General features: G+C 33.4%; 1 protein-coding gene across 1 annotated transcript in view; it reads left to right on the plus strand.

Moving 5' to 3' along the window:
- Positions 1 to 17,401, plus strand: part of LOC138707520 (MOXD1 homolog 2-like) — a 772,674-nt gene that overhangs the window by 744,567 nt on the left and 10,706 nt on the right. The window lies entirely within an intron of this gene.

Consider the following 17,401-nt stretch of genomic DNA (forward strand, 5'->3'; position numbering starts at 1 on the left):
TGAGATTAGGATAAATGTTTATATGACATTTTTTGCTCAGAATGTCTTCGGAAATAAACTCCGTAAGGGACGGTAAATCCTCGTGAATCACCCTGTATATAGGGTGTTTGAAGTATACAATAGTTAATTGTGAATGCTCACATTTAATAGTACATTATGCAACGATCCTATAATGATAGTAATTAAGTCGCGAGGATGTTTATGAAACGAGCGCAAGCGAGTTTCATAATTTTCATACCAGCGTCTTAATTACCATTATAGGCAAATTTCATACGACTTTTTATGCTCGACCATATTTCTAACTTGAAATTATTCATAAGTATTCATTTTATTCTTATGTAACTGGGGAGCGAACTGACCTTGTGCAATCTCGTATTTTGTGAGATGTGCGCAGACGCGAAAGTATCGATTTTTTTCGAGAAACAGATGTCGACGACCTTGATATAATCTAGAAAGTAAGATAAACGTTAAACTTGATATAACCTTGAAATTGAATTCGACATTGAAAAACGAGATGACAAATTGAATTTATTTGAATATTATTTACAATTAACGCTAACTATTATAGTAACAGAACATAACCTTCTGCGACAGTATTGGATTTCCAGCCTGCGTGACGTTTTGCTAGTTGTCTTTCGATTGCATATCCGAGAATAATCGAAAACCTGAACTGTAATGAATAGATGTTCTTTAATGACATGCATTAAAGGACTGCTACCAGGTGTACTATAATTACTACTACTCGAGCATAAATACATTTATTTTAACAATATTTCCGTTCTCGTTTCCGTTCTCGGTTTATATTGTGAACCAGCGTTAAAGTGGGCTACGTTTGGAAGTGAATATTTGTTAAAAATTCTCGTGATTCTGTTTACGTTTTCATAAATGTGATAGAGAAAACCACAGACTAATGAAATTTTCGACTCCATATGCCTAGTAGGTAATGCAAGTGACGTATTTGCACCAGACGAGGACTCTTTGTTCCATTGTGCAGTAACATCAGTTGTGGGACTCACGTTCCAACCATTAGAAATGAATTGAGAACGCTCAAGTTAAAATTATAGGATCTATTTTTTTCACATATGATCTCCGACTCTTTACAATTGCCAACTCCTCTGTCCTTAGCATTTCTCATATGTTAACCGTGTAACGGTGTGTTATTTCCACTTTTGTAAATGTATTTGTAATGGAGTGCAGATCGAATGTACTCTGGTATCATATTCCTCCACATTCCGCTGCGAAGAAAGCGGGAATTACTACGAAGAAAGAGAAAGGAGATAGCCTATGTGAGTGGCCAAGTAACGTCTTGCTTAGCGAAAAAGAAAACTTGAATTTTATTGTGTGTTTATTGGTTTACGTAGTGTTTCTTCTTCGAGCGATTATGTTACAGTCGGAGAAATAAGCGAATGTGTTAAGAATAAATTCTTTGTTTGGAATCTACAGACCTGCAGAACTGTAGCTCCTCAGAGCGACTGCCTTACTACCCCTTCTTACCCCACCCACCTTTTTTACCAGTGCGGTCACAGAGTTCTAGTTACGCTCGGCTGCATCAACATTTATTCTCGCGGCGGCAGGTATACAATACGCTATCAAGAATTACAAATGAACAGATAATAAAATCCTTAGGAACATACCTTTGGAAAGTAATAGAAAAATGAACGAGGGAAATAAATAAGTTAAAAAACATGTAAAATAAATTTTAAAATGTATGTGTGCATATAATGTAAGAAGGTCTACCTATGTATATATCGTCCTTTTACTAGTAAAGTCGATTAAGTCCACTTTTTGTGTAAAATAAGTTAAGTACAGTCCCCGACTTGTCTTTCCGTGCTCTGTATTCTACTAAAATGAAACAAGTCCGAAATGTTGCAGGCAGACAACAAACCAATTACTTTATTTGAAGAATTTATTATGATTTTTCGTGCATTAATAAAGTTTCAATTCCTGTTTTTACAAAACTTGCATTACTGGTCTTAAACTGGTTTTGCTAGTAACAGGACGATAAATAAATTGTACGTGATAGCTATATGACCCGATGTCAATGCTGGCATACAAAATTGTAACGCACTCCAGCCAAATTCATAGGTTGGATAAAAAGTAATGTCAACACTGCTGTCACGTGACGATGGTGCGTTCGAGAGTTGCCAGATGTATGGACATGAACAAGGGCTGTTAGATGAGTTAGTGCAGCCAGCGGCGACAGTACTCTGTCAATCTACTGCAGTGTGTAGAACGTTGACTTTCATAGGGATAGTGCGAGCGCCCTAAGACCACGTCTACAAAACTAGAGCAACGTTCCTGGATCAAAATTGAAGTGACACGAGGTCGTAGTGCACAAGAATGTTTTCAGGGACTGCATGAAGCATATGCCAATGCAGCGTTGCCATATCGCACAGTGGCACGATGGGTTAAAGCGTTCCGGGAAGGCAGGGATGTGAAAGTGATGTTCATTGTGGCGCATGACATTGATAGGGTAATACTGCACCGCGCTGTACGATAAACGCGGACTACTACTGCAGGTTCCTGCAGCACCACCTTCGTCCAACCCTCAGGAGAAAACGACGACACTTGGGGGTACAGAACCCCATCATTCTTCATGATAATGCAAGGAGTCACACCGCTGCTGCTGTCAAGGACCTCTTGCGCCGCTGGCAATGGGAGATTCTGGAACATCCTCCGTACTCACCCGATATGAGTCCATGCGATTACGATCTCTTCGCTAAAGTGAAAGAACCACTGCGAGGGACCCGGCACAATACCAGAGATGAACTTATCCGTGCTTTAGGGCGGTCAATACGGAACATCAACAAAGATGGACGCGCTGATGGTGAACGACGCCTTCCAAACATTTGGTAAAAGGTGATAAATAAGGGGGGCGACTATATTTAAGATACGTAAATGTTGTACCCTTGTGAATAAAGCCATGTCAGAAATATCGAACTGTTGCCATTACATTTTATCCAACCCATGTCAATAAATAAATAAATAAATAGATAGGTAGTAAGGTAGATAGATAGATAGATAGATAGATAGATAGATAGATAGATAGATAGATAGATAGATAGATAGATAGATAGATAGATAGATAGATAGATAGATAGATAGATAGATAGATAGATAGATAGATAGATAGATAGATAGATAGATAGATAGATAGATAGATAGATAGATAGATAGATAGATAGATAGATAGATAGATAGATAGATAGATAGATAGATAGATAGATAGATAGATAGATAGATAGATAGATAGATAGATAGATAGATAGATAGATAGATAGATAGATAGATAGATAGATAGATAGATAGATAGATAGATAGATAGATAGATAGATAGATAGATAGATAGATAGATAGATAGATAGATAGATAGATAGATAGATAGATAGATAGATAGATAGATAGATAGATAGATAGATAGATAGATAGATAGATAGATAGATAGATAGATAGATAGATAGATAGATAGATAGATAGATAGATAGATAGATAGATAGATAGATAGATAGATAGATAGATAGATAGATAGATAGATAGATAGATAGATAGATAGATAGATAGATAGATAGATAGATAGATAGATAGATAGATAGATAGATAGATAGATAGATAGATAGATAGATAGATAGATAGATAGATAGATAGATACGCGTAATGCAGTTTAAAGAGAGTAATTCTGTACTTGCTCTCTTTGTCACATTACTCTTTATGTCCTTCTTTCTTTGTCGTTTTAATGTTTATCATGACGCTATAGCGAAGCCTTGCTCTTTCTCTATGCTGGTAGTAGTATTATTGTGTGGCGATAAAAGTAGAAAAATAAACTTTATAAAGAAAAGAAGCTAATTTGTGTGAAATCTATAGGGATATTTAGTTATACCAATGGAGCTACAGAAAATATAAACAAGAGGAAGAAGAGAATAAGAGAACTCTGAATTTTAAAAAATCATGAAGAAGAAAACGGGGGAAAAAAGATGAGAAATTGGAGGAATTGAAGTTGGTTGACTGGAGACTGGTGCCATGCGGTGAGATTGAACGGTTTAGGGGTAAACAGCGTGCAATGGCCTCTGTTTCATATCGTAACACATTTTACGCAAACATAGTCAAGGCTGTATCCTGAAGGAATTTATTCTAACTGGACTCTAGGGACTCCGCCCCACCGAAATGTGACAGTCATAAACCATCTTCAAAGAGGAGCGCGCTCATAAATATGTTAGGACCTAGAGAAAGATGCGCGGTACAATTCTCCGTTCCTCCGTTAGCTCCCACGTGTGAGATAAGACGAAGGAAACGTGCCTGCCTTCCGGATACGTCTTCAGTTTGCATTAGCATGATATTAGAAGGATTTGAACAATAATGTATACTGACAAAAAGTAACTGAAGGCATTGAAGCAGGGGCGGTTATTCAGGTGAAGTAGGTGAAGTACCACTTCACCTATTTACGTGTAAAACACAATTTTATCTAAGTATTAATAATTAATTCTAGTTATTACCGGTTCCGTATTTCTAAAATAAAAAAAGTTTTGTTTTCAGTCGTTATTAACAGTGTTTAGTTATATAAATAGTAGTTGTAACCAGGGGCGGTTATTCAGGTGAAGTAGGTGAAGTGCGACTTCACCTATTTACGCGTAAAACACAATTTTATCTCGTACTAATAATTAATTCTAGCTATTACCGGTACCATATTTCTAAAATTAAAAAAATATATATTTTCTGTCGTTATGAATAGTGTTTAGTTGTATAAATACTACCTGTAACCGTCCGCTGAATAGGATAATGTCAACTGTTACGAGCGCCGAGCGGTGTCTATTGGAACTTGCAATACTGTATAGGTGAAATTATTTGGGCTCCCATTCTCATACAGCGCTTGGTTTCCATGGTAACGTGACGTCACGCACTAAAGAAAGATTGTATGAGTGAAGTGCGTTTCGGAGTCTTTCAGTTACGGAGAACTGTTGTGCCCACGTGCATCAACGTCGGCTAGTTTAACCACCGGTTAAAATTGTCACCTAACCTCTGGTTAAGCATTTTTACAGTGGATCGACCTCGGTTACGACTTAAATAGGAGGTTAACCACAGTAATCTCTAACCGGCCATATTCGAGCGGTTAAAAGAGATAACCAGTGATTAGTAGAGCAAGTAAAGCAAAATGGCGGCCAGAGCCACAGATGTTTATTTCGAAGACGATTATTATTGTACAGTACTTGAATTACTTGATAGAGCGTGAGCGTGAAGTTTCTATAGTGGAAAGAGAGAATTCTTACGAGGAATTAGGTGACAGAAAATTTCAGGAGGGATTTCGTTTATCAAAATCTACAAATGGATCACTTGAAATAACACAAAAAGTCATATTTCTCCTATGGTTCGGCTGCTTGTATTACGATTCTATGTAACTGATATTTTCTGTATTTTAAGAGGGAATACTCGAATGTCTCTTTCTCTGTGTCACTGGCTGAACAAAGAGAGGTTATTTATGGATCTTAGGATAATGAACAGTTCCCTCGTGTAAATGAGGTCCTTGATCGTATACACATTCCTATTAATCTTCTGCATCCTTTTCCTTTATAGATATTCCATCTTTTTATATAATATATTTAAATTCTAGTAATTAAGTCTAGCGACACTTCAACCACACATTGGGATATAATCATTTTTGCATTCAATTTTCTATTTTGTACGATTTTAACCTAACAGCAAAGAAATGCAACTCGCAAATATAAGAGCGCCCAAAGGCAAACAAATGCAAAGCGAAAATGTAGGACACGTTCATTTCGATGTAGAACGGAGTGAGCGCAGTCATTTTTACACGTTGACTATTATCTTTGCAGCAGTATGGATGCTTTCCTTTAGTCATTTTGTACAAACAGTACACCAGCATAGACTTTACTGTGGTTAAATGAAGTGTCAGCTAGCCATGTTTAAGTAATCTGTGATTATGAATGGTGCACACAAATTACATTTTAACCACTGTTACTGTTTAACCGTCGTTTCATAATCTACGATTACTGCGTTTTTAACCGATGTTGATACGCTTCGCCATCAGACTTGTAGGTGGAGTAACCAGTTTGCACATCTAACGGTAGAGAAGGGTTGCAGCTGGTTTCCAAGGCTAGGGGCTATTGTTTAAGGGCTGCGAAATTTTACAGTGTGTACTACCTGACTCGAGAATAGTATCCTCATTCCTTGTGTCGAAGCAGCTACCTCTGCAGTGGTAAATTAGCTAGCTCTATGTTATTTTATCAGAAATACACCCAACATACATTCGTAAAGTTTAAAAGTTGTTTTCCGCAGCGTGTATTATTTCTTCTGATGAGTTTGACAGGTTTGTTCCAGCTCTTGTACATGAACGTTTAACGCGCGCGTAAATGTACACATGTAGTTTAGTACTTATTAACTTATTATTTAATCTATTTAGAGTATATTACTGATAAGTGTATAAAGTCTATTAAAGCAGCAAACCTGTCGATGATGTCTTAATAAAATGCCTGAGTTTAACTGAGGATGGACTATAACTTACATTTCTATGCAAAGCTATGGGGGTAATGATGAGAGTCTCTCCTGTTATGTGGCATTCCAAATGAAATTTTCAATCTTATCAAAGAGAAAAGCTTCCTTCATCGGAATAATTTGTTATTTCATACAACTTCTCTATTTTCAGCACTTTTTAGAGCAAAGAACAAATGGAATTGTAGGACGTCCAGAATTTAAAACATATTTTCCATCCTCATATTTATGTCTGTAAAACGCCATTTCCAATATATTACAAACCGTGCCATTTTCGGGATACACATTTCGCACTCATTTGTTAATATTTTCTATGTACTGGTACCTAAGTATTTGCATAATTGCACTGTAGTGATTAAACATGTACAATATACACTACGATGTAGGATTAAAAGATAGGAGGATTGACTTTGTATGCAAGAAATTGGGTGAGTCTTGAAATAAATTAATATTCCTGTTTGCTTGTGTTCTAGAACTAGTAAAATTGTACGTAGTTTACGAATAGTAGGCTTTCTCATTATATTAGCAAAGCTGTTCATGCATTTGTGTATGTGAACAGCACTTCACCTATTTTGTTTACGACGAGCCGCTACTGCATTGAAGAGTCATACAACAGTGTTGAAAAACATCCATATTCTACGGTCAACTCAGTAAATTGATACTTCGATACCACAGAAATAGTACACATGTGTACAGATATAATTTAAATTTGGTGCGAGTCTTGTTAGCAATCCCCAGTATGTAGCCAGTAGTTTAACATCAATGTCCATAAGTAGCATATATACAGGGGTCCCTGTTTACTGCACGTGGATAGTGTGTTCTAAGCGGAACTTATACAGTAAGGCAGGCATATCAATTGATGCCCACAGGAGCAAGCGCGCGCTTTAGAGCCCAGGAGAGCCTGAGCGCTTTACAGCTGAAAGGAAAGAAACAAACGAAAGAGGTGGTATATGCCGCTTGGTCGAGCTTTATTCAGGGATGGCCAGCACTGATTCAATAGACAAAGGGAAGAGAACTTATTAAAACTCTATCCATGTTAATTTTTAGATTTGCCTCAGAAGTATTATAAGAATGCAAGTTTTAATTTTAATGCTCTTTTTCACAGGTTTCATTTTTTATTCAAAATAAATATTTTCTCAACTTTTTTTACAGAAAAGTGAAATCTTCAGGTATAGGCCTATTTATTTAGTAGCCTTACAGATTGTTTTCGTAAATCTAATATACCGTATATACGTATTACTGAAGATAGTGTATTGAAAATTTTGAAAATATTCGCATGGAAATTGTTTGTAAGGAAATGAATTAACAAAGCAACTACTGTTACATCATAAGCAAAAGATACGTGCCCATATGTTGTAAAAATGTCAGCTCTATAGCTTCAGCGCATTTCGAAAAAATAATTTAATATTCTGATGATAGAAAGTTGCTCAGCAATATCACCTTAAAAGCATAATGCGATTAGAGTTTTGTTATGGAATATTATTTACACTTAAAACATATACAGCACCTAAGTAACTTTGTTTTGTAATGTAATGTTGTTTTGATTGGTTTATTGATTACTTTTATAAGGCTAAAGGTACCACCAATATCAATTCCAACTTATCATGTCATACTCAATCTCTGTTTTTGGGATATCGCTTTCTTTATGAACGATGTGTTTCATCCATTTAGTACAGCATAGTTATACTACTGTGGAATTTAAGTGAATATTCCTTCTTAACTCTCTATTATGTTATTAAGATTTAAAACACAAGTGCAATATTAAGAAATTGGTATTAGTACTTTTGTTTTACAGACAATATAGATAATATTAAACAGAAAGAAGCCATATAAAAATAACGACATAAAATTTCACTTTCCGTTTGAAATTTGTGCACCACTGTTTTCTTAATCTAACAGGTTGCTTATTCATATACACAACCCTTCCTCTTTCCATACTTAGCGCTTGATGCCCGCGCACGACGCCAAGGTCAGAAAAATGTGCTTGCTTTGACATCACTGCAGTAAGGGAGTTCCAAATTTGGTTTCCCTATCTGTACAGACTCAGAAACAAAATTTGGACTACCTAATTTTACTAAGTTCCAGATACAACTCATTGCCCATGTGCAGTAAACAAAAGCGCCTAAATGTATGCTATTTGTGGACAGTCTTGCGATGATTGTTGCCTACGTAGAGGACTGCTACGAAGACTCGGCCCACTTTTTTATTTCGTATCTGTACAAAGACACCTGATCTAGAATTTTATGATCGTGTAAGAGAACTTTCTACCGACGTACAAAGTCAAAGGAAAAGATTGATGAAAATGGATGAACTTTGAAACTACTGTGTTAGTTCTCAGTAGGTGACTGTTATAAAATACTTCTGTTATAGCTTTACATAAACGGAAATTAACCCTTTGGCTCTATACCAAAAATTATGGCCTAATACATTATTAGCTATTAGTAAAAGTTCTTGTATAGTACGGAGTTGTGACTTTCTGTTCCACAAAATAATGTACAGTATTAGTGAAAAGTTATTATTGGCGTCATACCTGTGTATGGCGGAGGAATTACTGTTTGCCACATGATGTCATATCTTGAATTAGGTTATGTTCATCTTCTTTGTAATAAATTCGTATTTTAGGAAGTAAAACCTGTTTATTATCATTCCTATAATGTTTGTCTGAATTATTTTTATCAGGAATAATAATATTTTAAATACTTTATCATGTATTTGTCGATATTTAAACGCAATATTCAACTTTAAGATGATCGTCGTAATTTTCCGTGCCTAACAGTTCAGTCGAGAGATGGTGCAAGTATTTATATTCCCATATTCGCGCGCTTAAATGAACGTTAGTGGTCGTGCGAATCACAGTTGTGATCAATGTTTTATGTTTTTTATATGTAATATAATTTTTTAGTTTTTCTTTTTCAAATTTTCAAATTTCAAATTTATTTACAATTTACATTTGAATTGAATACATATGAATAGATACCCGAAATGAGCATAATGCTCGTGCTCGGGTACAGTCCAGTAGTCTACATAAATTTTACAGGGTTCAAATAATAATGCTGATGATATAAATAATAGTAACAACAATAATAATAATAATAATAATAATAATATAATAAACGTGATAGAAATGATACAAAGATTGTAATACAAAATAATTCATTAATAATAATAATAATAATAATAATAATAATAACAATAATAATAATAGTGATAAAACAAAAATATTTGCAATAATAAAATAAATACTAAGACGGATAAAATAAAATATGAAACCACTAGCGAGAGTTAACACAACTTAAATAAGCATATAATAACCGGAAAAAATTCCAAACTCGAAAATCAACAGAAAAGTTCTTTGTATCTCAGACGACAGCAACCGCCGTATTGCATTGTGTTGTGCATTAATGGTAGTAGTGGGGAGCTGAAAGTCTACGTAACTGCCGTTCTCTTCGAATGTTCTCGTAAAATCATGGGAAGTTATGCTGAAAAAACAAAAGTCTAAGAGTCAAACTGTTCATTATTACCAGGATAAATATAAATAATACTGAAATATATTAATCGAGTTTCAGTTATAGATCTCTCCTTTTGTGCAAGAGGTATCATATCAAAATATTTTATGAATGGCGGGGAAAATATAAATTTCAATAACTTTCTAGTGACAAGATATAGTGACAAGTACAATCAAGTGTATCTGTGGCGATGCTAAGGAATCATTTATTGGAGATATACACTATTATTAATTAAGAAAATGATCTATTTATATTTATTACAATGTTTTATCGTATAGGGTACATGCATCAGATAAATACAAGAAATATTAGTAACATATAATGCTAGTAACACTTAAAATAATAATGAAATTTATCAAATATCATACAAACATTTTCACTTTATTTCTAAACTTAAGAATGTGTAAATTGCTTAGGTCTGGATTATTTTTCAATACTGAATTGTATAGTCTTGGTCCATAATTCCTACTCTGTCTTAATCCAGCTGTAGTGTGGCATTTAGGTTCTGCCAAAAGAGTTGGGACATTTCTTCTGGTGTTATGTATATGTTTTTCAGTTATAAAATTCATTCGATTTTTTGTGAAAATAAGTTAGTAATGTATGTTTATATATTTGGTCAATTTTTAGTACTTGGAATTCAGAATAAATAAATTGTGTCGGATAATCAAGTGGTTTATGCAGACAAATTTTGATGATACGTTTTTGTAGTAATATTAATGATCAATAATTACACATTAATAGAGTCTAGCATTCAAAAACAATTGTTTGTCCAATTACTTATTATAGTAAATGCCGTAAAAACATAAATTTAGAAACTGAGAATGTTTGCGTGGAGAACAGTCGTGATAAAAAATGCACGGACTTAATTACGCGCCGAGAAATCACTTGCTTAACACTTGTCTATTACAATAAACCGGGAACGAGAACCAGAATGAAAACGAGAAGCAGAGGACGTGAATATGAAAATTTTTGATTCACAATAAACCGAGAACGTAGACGACTATGCATATCGATATGCATGTCAATAACGATATGTAAAGTCGATATTACGCATTCTGATGTTATTTGTGTATAATTGACCAATGCCGTTCTCTCATGAGTACAAGGCAGCCAACATAAACACAGATTAACCAACTTCGAAATTTCAACTGAAACATTTCATTAGGTACGGTACTATAAATATGCCCATGCATATTTATTGTCACAATCTATTTTAAGTCTACCATAACGTAAAATAATTAGAGAAGAAACATTTGTAATAGAACAAAAATGAACACAACAGTACTTATTGAATTGAAGCATGAATATGTAGTGTGTAATACAACCAATACAGTAATAAAATATGATTCACTTATGATCGGTGTTCAAAGATACAGCTATTGAAAGCCACGTATTCTCCTTCATGTTCTCATCTTTATACGAGGCGCGCCGCTTATCGTAAATGTGAGGATTTCAATATTAGAATCTCATCAAATAAAACTTGCTCCATGATGCACAGCACAGAACAAAATAATGCATAGGTTATGTCACGGTCTTCTTGCTACAAAATATACGACAAAATAGCTTTTAGATGGCAATAGACTGAATCTAGTGGGCTGTGATCGGAAACGTGAACGCCAAAGTTGAAACTTGGCCAACTCTCCGTTCCCGATCCCGGGCTCCGGCAAGATTTTCGTTAATTGTGAATGCTCACATTTAAATGTACACATTGTAACAATTTTACCGTTTTGGTTTTCGTTCCGATTCTCGTTTCCGGTTTATTGTGAACCAGGCTTAACTGAGAGGATAGAAAACTATACAAACGAAAGATACCCAGGTGACAGATATGATAAGTGCTATCATATTGGATCACTAATCGAAAATAAACTACTGGATCACTATTGTGATCCACGCGACCACTGGAGCATTAAGAACGAGAAATATACTGCAAGTTTGAATATAAAATATATAAAACCTTTATGTTTATTATGTGGTGTTCGTTTTTCATGTTCGCAGATCCGTATACTGTATATGTTTGTGGTACAGCAATTCCGCAGAGTAATCCACTGCAGATTGTTCTAATTAGAATTCAAATAGGTCATATTGATGAAAAAATTATAATCCGGGCAACAGTAATTATATAAATCCACAATTTAATTGGCATTCAAGAGAATAGCTTACTTAATAGAGATATAGTATTGATTCATATTGCTATACAGGGCACGTAGGGATATTCACATACAATACACCAGTACTGACATATTGTTCTCACTGGATTTCGCTAACAAAAACGTTCCATTGGTCTCCCAATATCGCATGTAGGCGAAATTTTAAATAAATATATATATATATATATATATATATATATATATATATATATATATATATAATGAAAACACATTTGTAATATACTGTAAAATACTAATATTCATGTTAGTTTCCCTGCAGATTGCAAACAAAATTCTGTTTTCTAAGACCGGATTGCTATTTGGCGCAAGAAACGTAGGTATTTAAGAATACAATCATTGTTATCAAAGCTGTCTTTGAGGCGCTACTTCCCAACAAATATCCATTAAGGGGAGTTGGTCATTATCGCATGCAAAATAATGGTAAAAATAGCCTATCTTCTAGCAGTCATAAATATAATAGTCTACTATTTATCAGTGGTCTTTCATTTTTGTTAGCTATGTGTGTATACATATTAAGCTTTAAAATGGAAAATAATGGTGACTCTAGAGTAAATCTGTATTCTTAAATTAATTTTTTTAATTAAGCACAATTTTTTTTTTAATTCACTACATGTCTGTGATTAGGTACACTCTATTCACTTATTATAACACATATTGAATTGAAAATTTGACCACTTACTGCTAATAGATACTAAAACATACCCTACTAGAATTATTCATATATCTGTAATATTATGGGCATAGGGCTTATAGTAATCATCACCGTCAATGAATTTAAAAAAAATTGAAGATTAGTATAAGCCCTATGCCCATAATATTACAGATATTTTAATAATTTTAGTAGGGTATGTTTTAGTATCTGTTAGCAGTAAGTGGCCAAAATTTTAATTCAATGTGTGCTATGATAAGTGAATAGAGTGTACCTAATCACAGGTATGTAGTGAATTTATATAAAACATATGTTTAAATTCAAAAATTAATTTAAGGGTAAGATTTACACTAGATTAACCATTCTTTTTTCATTTTAAAGTTTAATGTGTATACATATATCACTAAAAAAATGAAATAGCTGTGATAAATAGTATTACATTTATGACTGCTTGAAGATAGGCTATTTTTACCATTACTTTGCATGCGATAACGTCCAATTCCCCTTAAAGCGTAACAGGTTCAATTGCAGGATCCATTGGAGTGGTGTAAGTCACTCTTTTTATGCAGCAACCCTACTTTAGAAAATTGAGATAAAAGAAGTCTGGTGATCGAGAAGGCCAAGTGATAGGTTTTCTTTGTCCGAAATCTCTCGATTGCCTAAATACCTGTAAGATGGAAAGAATAATAGGCCTATATAATACGTTACAACTTCATTTAGTTTTGTATTTTCTTTTATGACCATATTCGCGAGCGGCCATCGGTGTAGTGTAGCAAGCGCGACTTTCAGTCTGCGCTTGAGCATGTGTTCGATTGCTCTATAAACTGATAACTAGCTATCTTTTTCGACGTTATTTACAACTATAAGAGAAACATTGAATGATTCCATTGACAATTCCCGATATCTTATCGCCAAATATTGTTTCAATATCACCAATTCCATCGTAGCTATACAAATAATTAAGCATATTTCCCACCTTGTACCTCCTGGATATGTTGTATAGTGGAGCCTAAGGATATCTTTCTAACCCGTGATCATGTAACAAAACATGTTTGTTTCGGCATCTTCTGTAACTGCTCAACGTTTTGGCGTGGAATTCTTTCGCATCTTATATAGAAGAGATTATATTATTTCGTTGTTTTTATACTATAAGAAGTAATAATAATTTAATAATTTATTTATTTAATCTGACAGGATTAAGGCCGTAAGGCCTTTCTTCCATCCTACCAGATAGCACATATAAATACAAAAAAGAAATACAAACACTGATGGAAATAATACAAATTAAGTTAAAGCCCTATAGAGGGTCAACAGAGTCAAAAGAACACTATAGAGCTCTCATCGAGCTAATACAAGAAAAAAAAACAGAGATAGCAATGATGATATTGATAACTGGCAATAATAATAATAATAATAATAATAATAATAATAATAACAACAATAATAATAGTAATAATAATAATAATAATAATAATAATAAATACATTACATATTAATTTTCAATTTTACAACAGCATAGTTACAATATTTACTATATGTCATGGGTTAAGGTGAAGTTGCGCAACCTGACATGTGTTCAACAAGCAATTCCACGAACTAGAATGTGATTTTTTAATTTAAATTTGAATTTTGATATTGTCCGATAGTCTCTGACATGGTCAGGGAGAGAATTCCATAGGCGTGGAATAGATATGCTGAAAGATGATGAGTAGAAGGATGTTCTGTGCAGAGGAATAAAGAGAAGGTACATGTTCCGGGTTCGAGGTAGTGAAAGGTAAACAAAACGAGATGCTAGGTAAGAGGGTGTGGATGATTTTAAATAGTAATAAGAGAGAGTTGAAGAATATTCTTTCTTTAAGTGGACTCCAAGACAACAATTCTAATGACGGTGTCACATGATCGAATTTTCTAATGTTACAAACGAAACGAACGCAGATATTGTGAACACGCTGTAGTCTATGGGCAAGATCAGTATTTTGATTCGTGAATAGAGAATCGCAATAATCGAAGTGGGGCATCACTAAAGTTTGAATCAGGTTTTTTTTAAGGCTGAGAGGTAAAACGTTGGTTAAGTGTTTGAGGGAATGAATTGTGGAAAAATTTTCTTACATATGTAGGTCACGACTTTGAAAATTTAAATTTGAATCTAAATATACCCCTAAATTTTTTACTGTCTTACTATATGTAATTGTAGTATTATTTATTTTTGTATTTGATACAGTGGCTAGATCTATTTTGTTTAATGCTCGTTGGTGGCCCATCATTATAGCTTGTGATTTGTCTGGGTTTAGTCTGAATCCAAATTTTTGCGCCAATTGAGCTACAGATGCTAGATCTTCATTAATTCTGGTCACAGAGTCAGTATTTTGCAATTAAAATGTCATGTTTAAAATAGTCTATGCATCTTCAATCATGAAGAGCAATTTAATTATATGATTTTTTTTTCTTTCGAAACTTGTATAATGGGCAAGTTCGGAATTAGGGACAACTTCGTCATATAATGCTTCGAACACCTGAGCAAATAGGGTCTTGTTTAGAGGGTATCGTACTAAGAAAACATGGCCGCTTGCTGTGAATAACGCTTGTGTGGTATGGAGAGATATTTGCAGTTCTGATAGGTAAATATATTATTGTAATTATGATATTGAATGTCTTAAAGAATCGTAACGATAACATTGACGAACATTGTTTATTTTACATTTCTTATCACTATTTTGATGCATAAGTGTGAAAAAGCAACTCTGGAAGCAATGACTTTTAGTTTGTGTTACATTTGTGAGTGGCATCATTATTTAGTACGGCTAAAGCTGCATCAGACTATGAGCTTGGCAAGCCGGTTGCAAGCCTCTAATAAGGGTACAGATTAATAATTTAATTAATTTTGAAAGTTTGTTTAAAAATCTAAACAGAGGGACGAAATAGAGCAAAATATCCTGCCCTGAAAGTCCATGATGCTGCTGCTGGTGACAATTTCAGGTATAAATTCAAAAACCGTCTTTTTCTTTTGTCCAAGTTGGTACGTCGACCCGTGTTCGTATCTCAGTGGGGCAGAGGTAATTTTATTTGTTATTCTCAACTCTGCGCTCTGCATGTGGGTGGTTGATTGTTTGTCCCTTATTGCATTACATGGCGTCCTTACCGAAATTTAAATTTTTCATTTCCATCTATTTTATTCCATAGAACTTATATTAAGAATGCAGCTTTGAGATATGTTACAATGGAAATACAGAATGATTCCTAAGTACATGTAAATACTTTGTGGGTGTAATGTAGAGCTAGAGATAAGATTAACATGATCTACACAACTTTTTCTGAAAATCTTTAATTTTCGAGTTATGCCGTACATAATATATAATAATAATAATAATAATAATAACAATAATAATAATAATAATAATAATAATAATAATAATAATTTACTTATTTTTAATTATTTATTTATTTATTTCGAATATTAATGTGCAAAACAACAGCACAAAGCCAATTACAGTTTAGCACAAAATAAAAACAAAACAAAACAGAATAATAATAATAATAATAATAATAATAATAATAATAATAATAATAATGATTTATTTAACCTGGCAAAGTTAAGGCCATACGGCCTTCTCTAACACTAAACCAGGAGTAAAACAGCGTTACAAAAGAACACTACAAATTTACAAAGTACACTACAATTTTACACACAAAACTGAATAAGATGTAAACAACAAGTAAGTAGAAATCAGACATAATATATAACACACAGAAAGAAAGCAAAAAGCATAATAAAATGTGAACAGCAGGTCAAAATAAATGAGACATACAAAGTATAAAAAATAAGACAATTATTGATGATAGTAGTAATAAAATAATAATAATAATAATAATAATAATAATAATAATAATGATTTATTTAACCTGGCAGAGTTAAGGCCATACGGCCTTCTCTAACACTCAACCAGGAGTAAAACTGCGTTACAAAAAACACTACAAATTTACAATGTACACTACAAATTTACACACAAAACTGAATAAGATAATAATAATAATAATAAAATGTAAACAACAAGTAAGTAGAAATCAGACATAATATATAACATACAGAAAGAAAGGAAAAAGCGTAATAAAATGTGAACTGCAGGTCAAAATAAATTAGACATACAAAGTATAAAAAATAAGACAATTATTAATAATAATAATAATAATAATAATAATAATAATTATAATGATAAAAAATAAGAATAGTAATAATAATAATACTAATAATAGTAATAAAATAGTGCAGTACAAAGCATACAAACAATACAATATTTCTAGGTACACACAGTAAGGAAAATTATGATTATATATAGCTCAGCTTATCACATTATAGATATACCATTATCGGAAAATATGAAAACAAAAATATAAAATAAGTTAAATATCACTAGAACATAAAAAATGTGAATACGTGGAAATATGCAATACAACACTTGTCATAGTAGTAAGTTAGTTTGACAACTCGTCATAAGGTAATTTTGTAACTTGTATTTGAAAGATTTCAATGTTCGGCAACCCTTGACTTCAGGTGGCAGAGAGTTCCAGTGACGAGAGGT

The sequence above is a fragment of the Periplaneta americana genome, chromosome 10 (genome assembly GCF_040183065.1).
Source record: "Periplaneta americana isolate PAMFEO1 chromosome 10, P.americana_PAMFEO1_priV1, whole genome shotgun sequence".
Lineage (NCBI taxonomy): Eukaryota > Metazoa > Arthropoda > Insecta > Blattodea > Blattidae > Periplaneta > Periplaneta americana.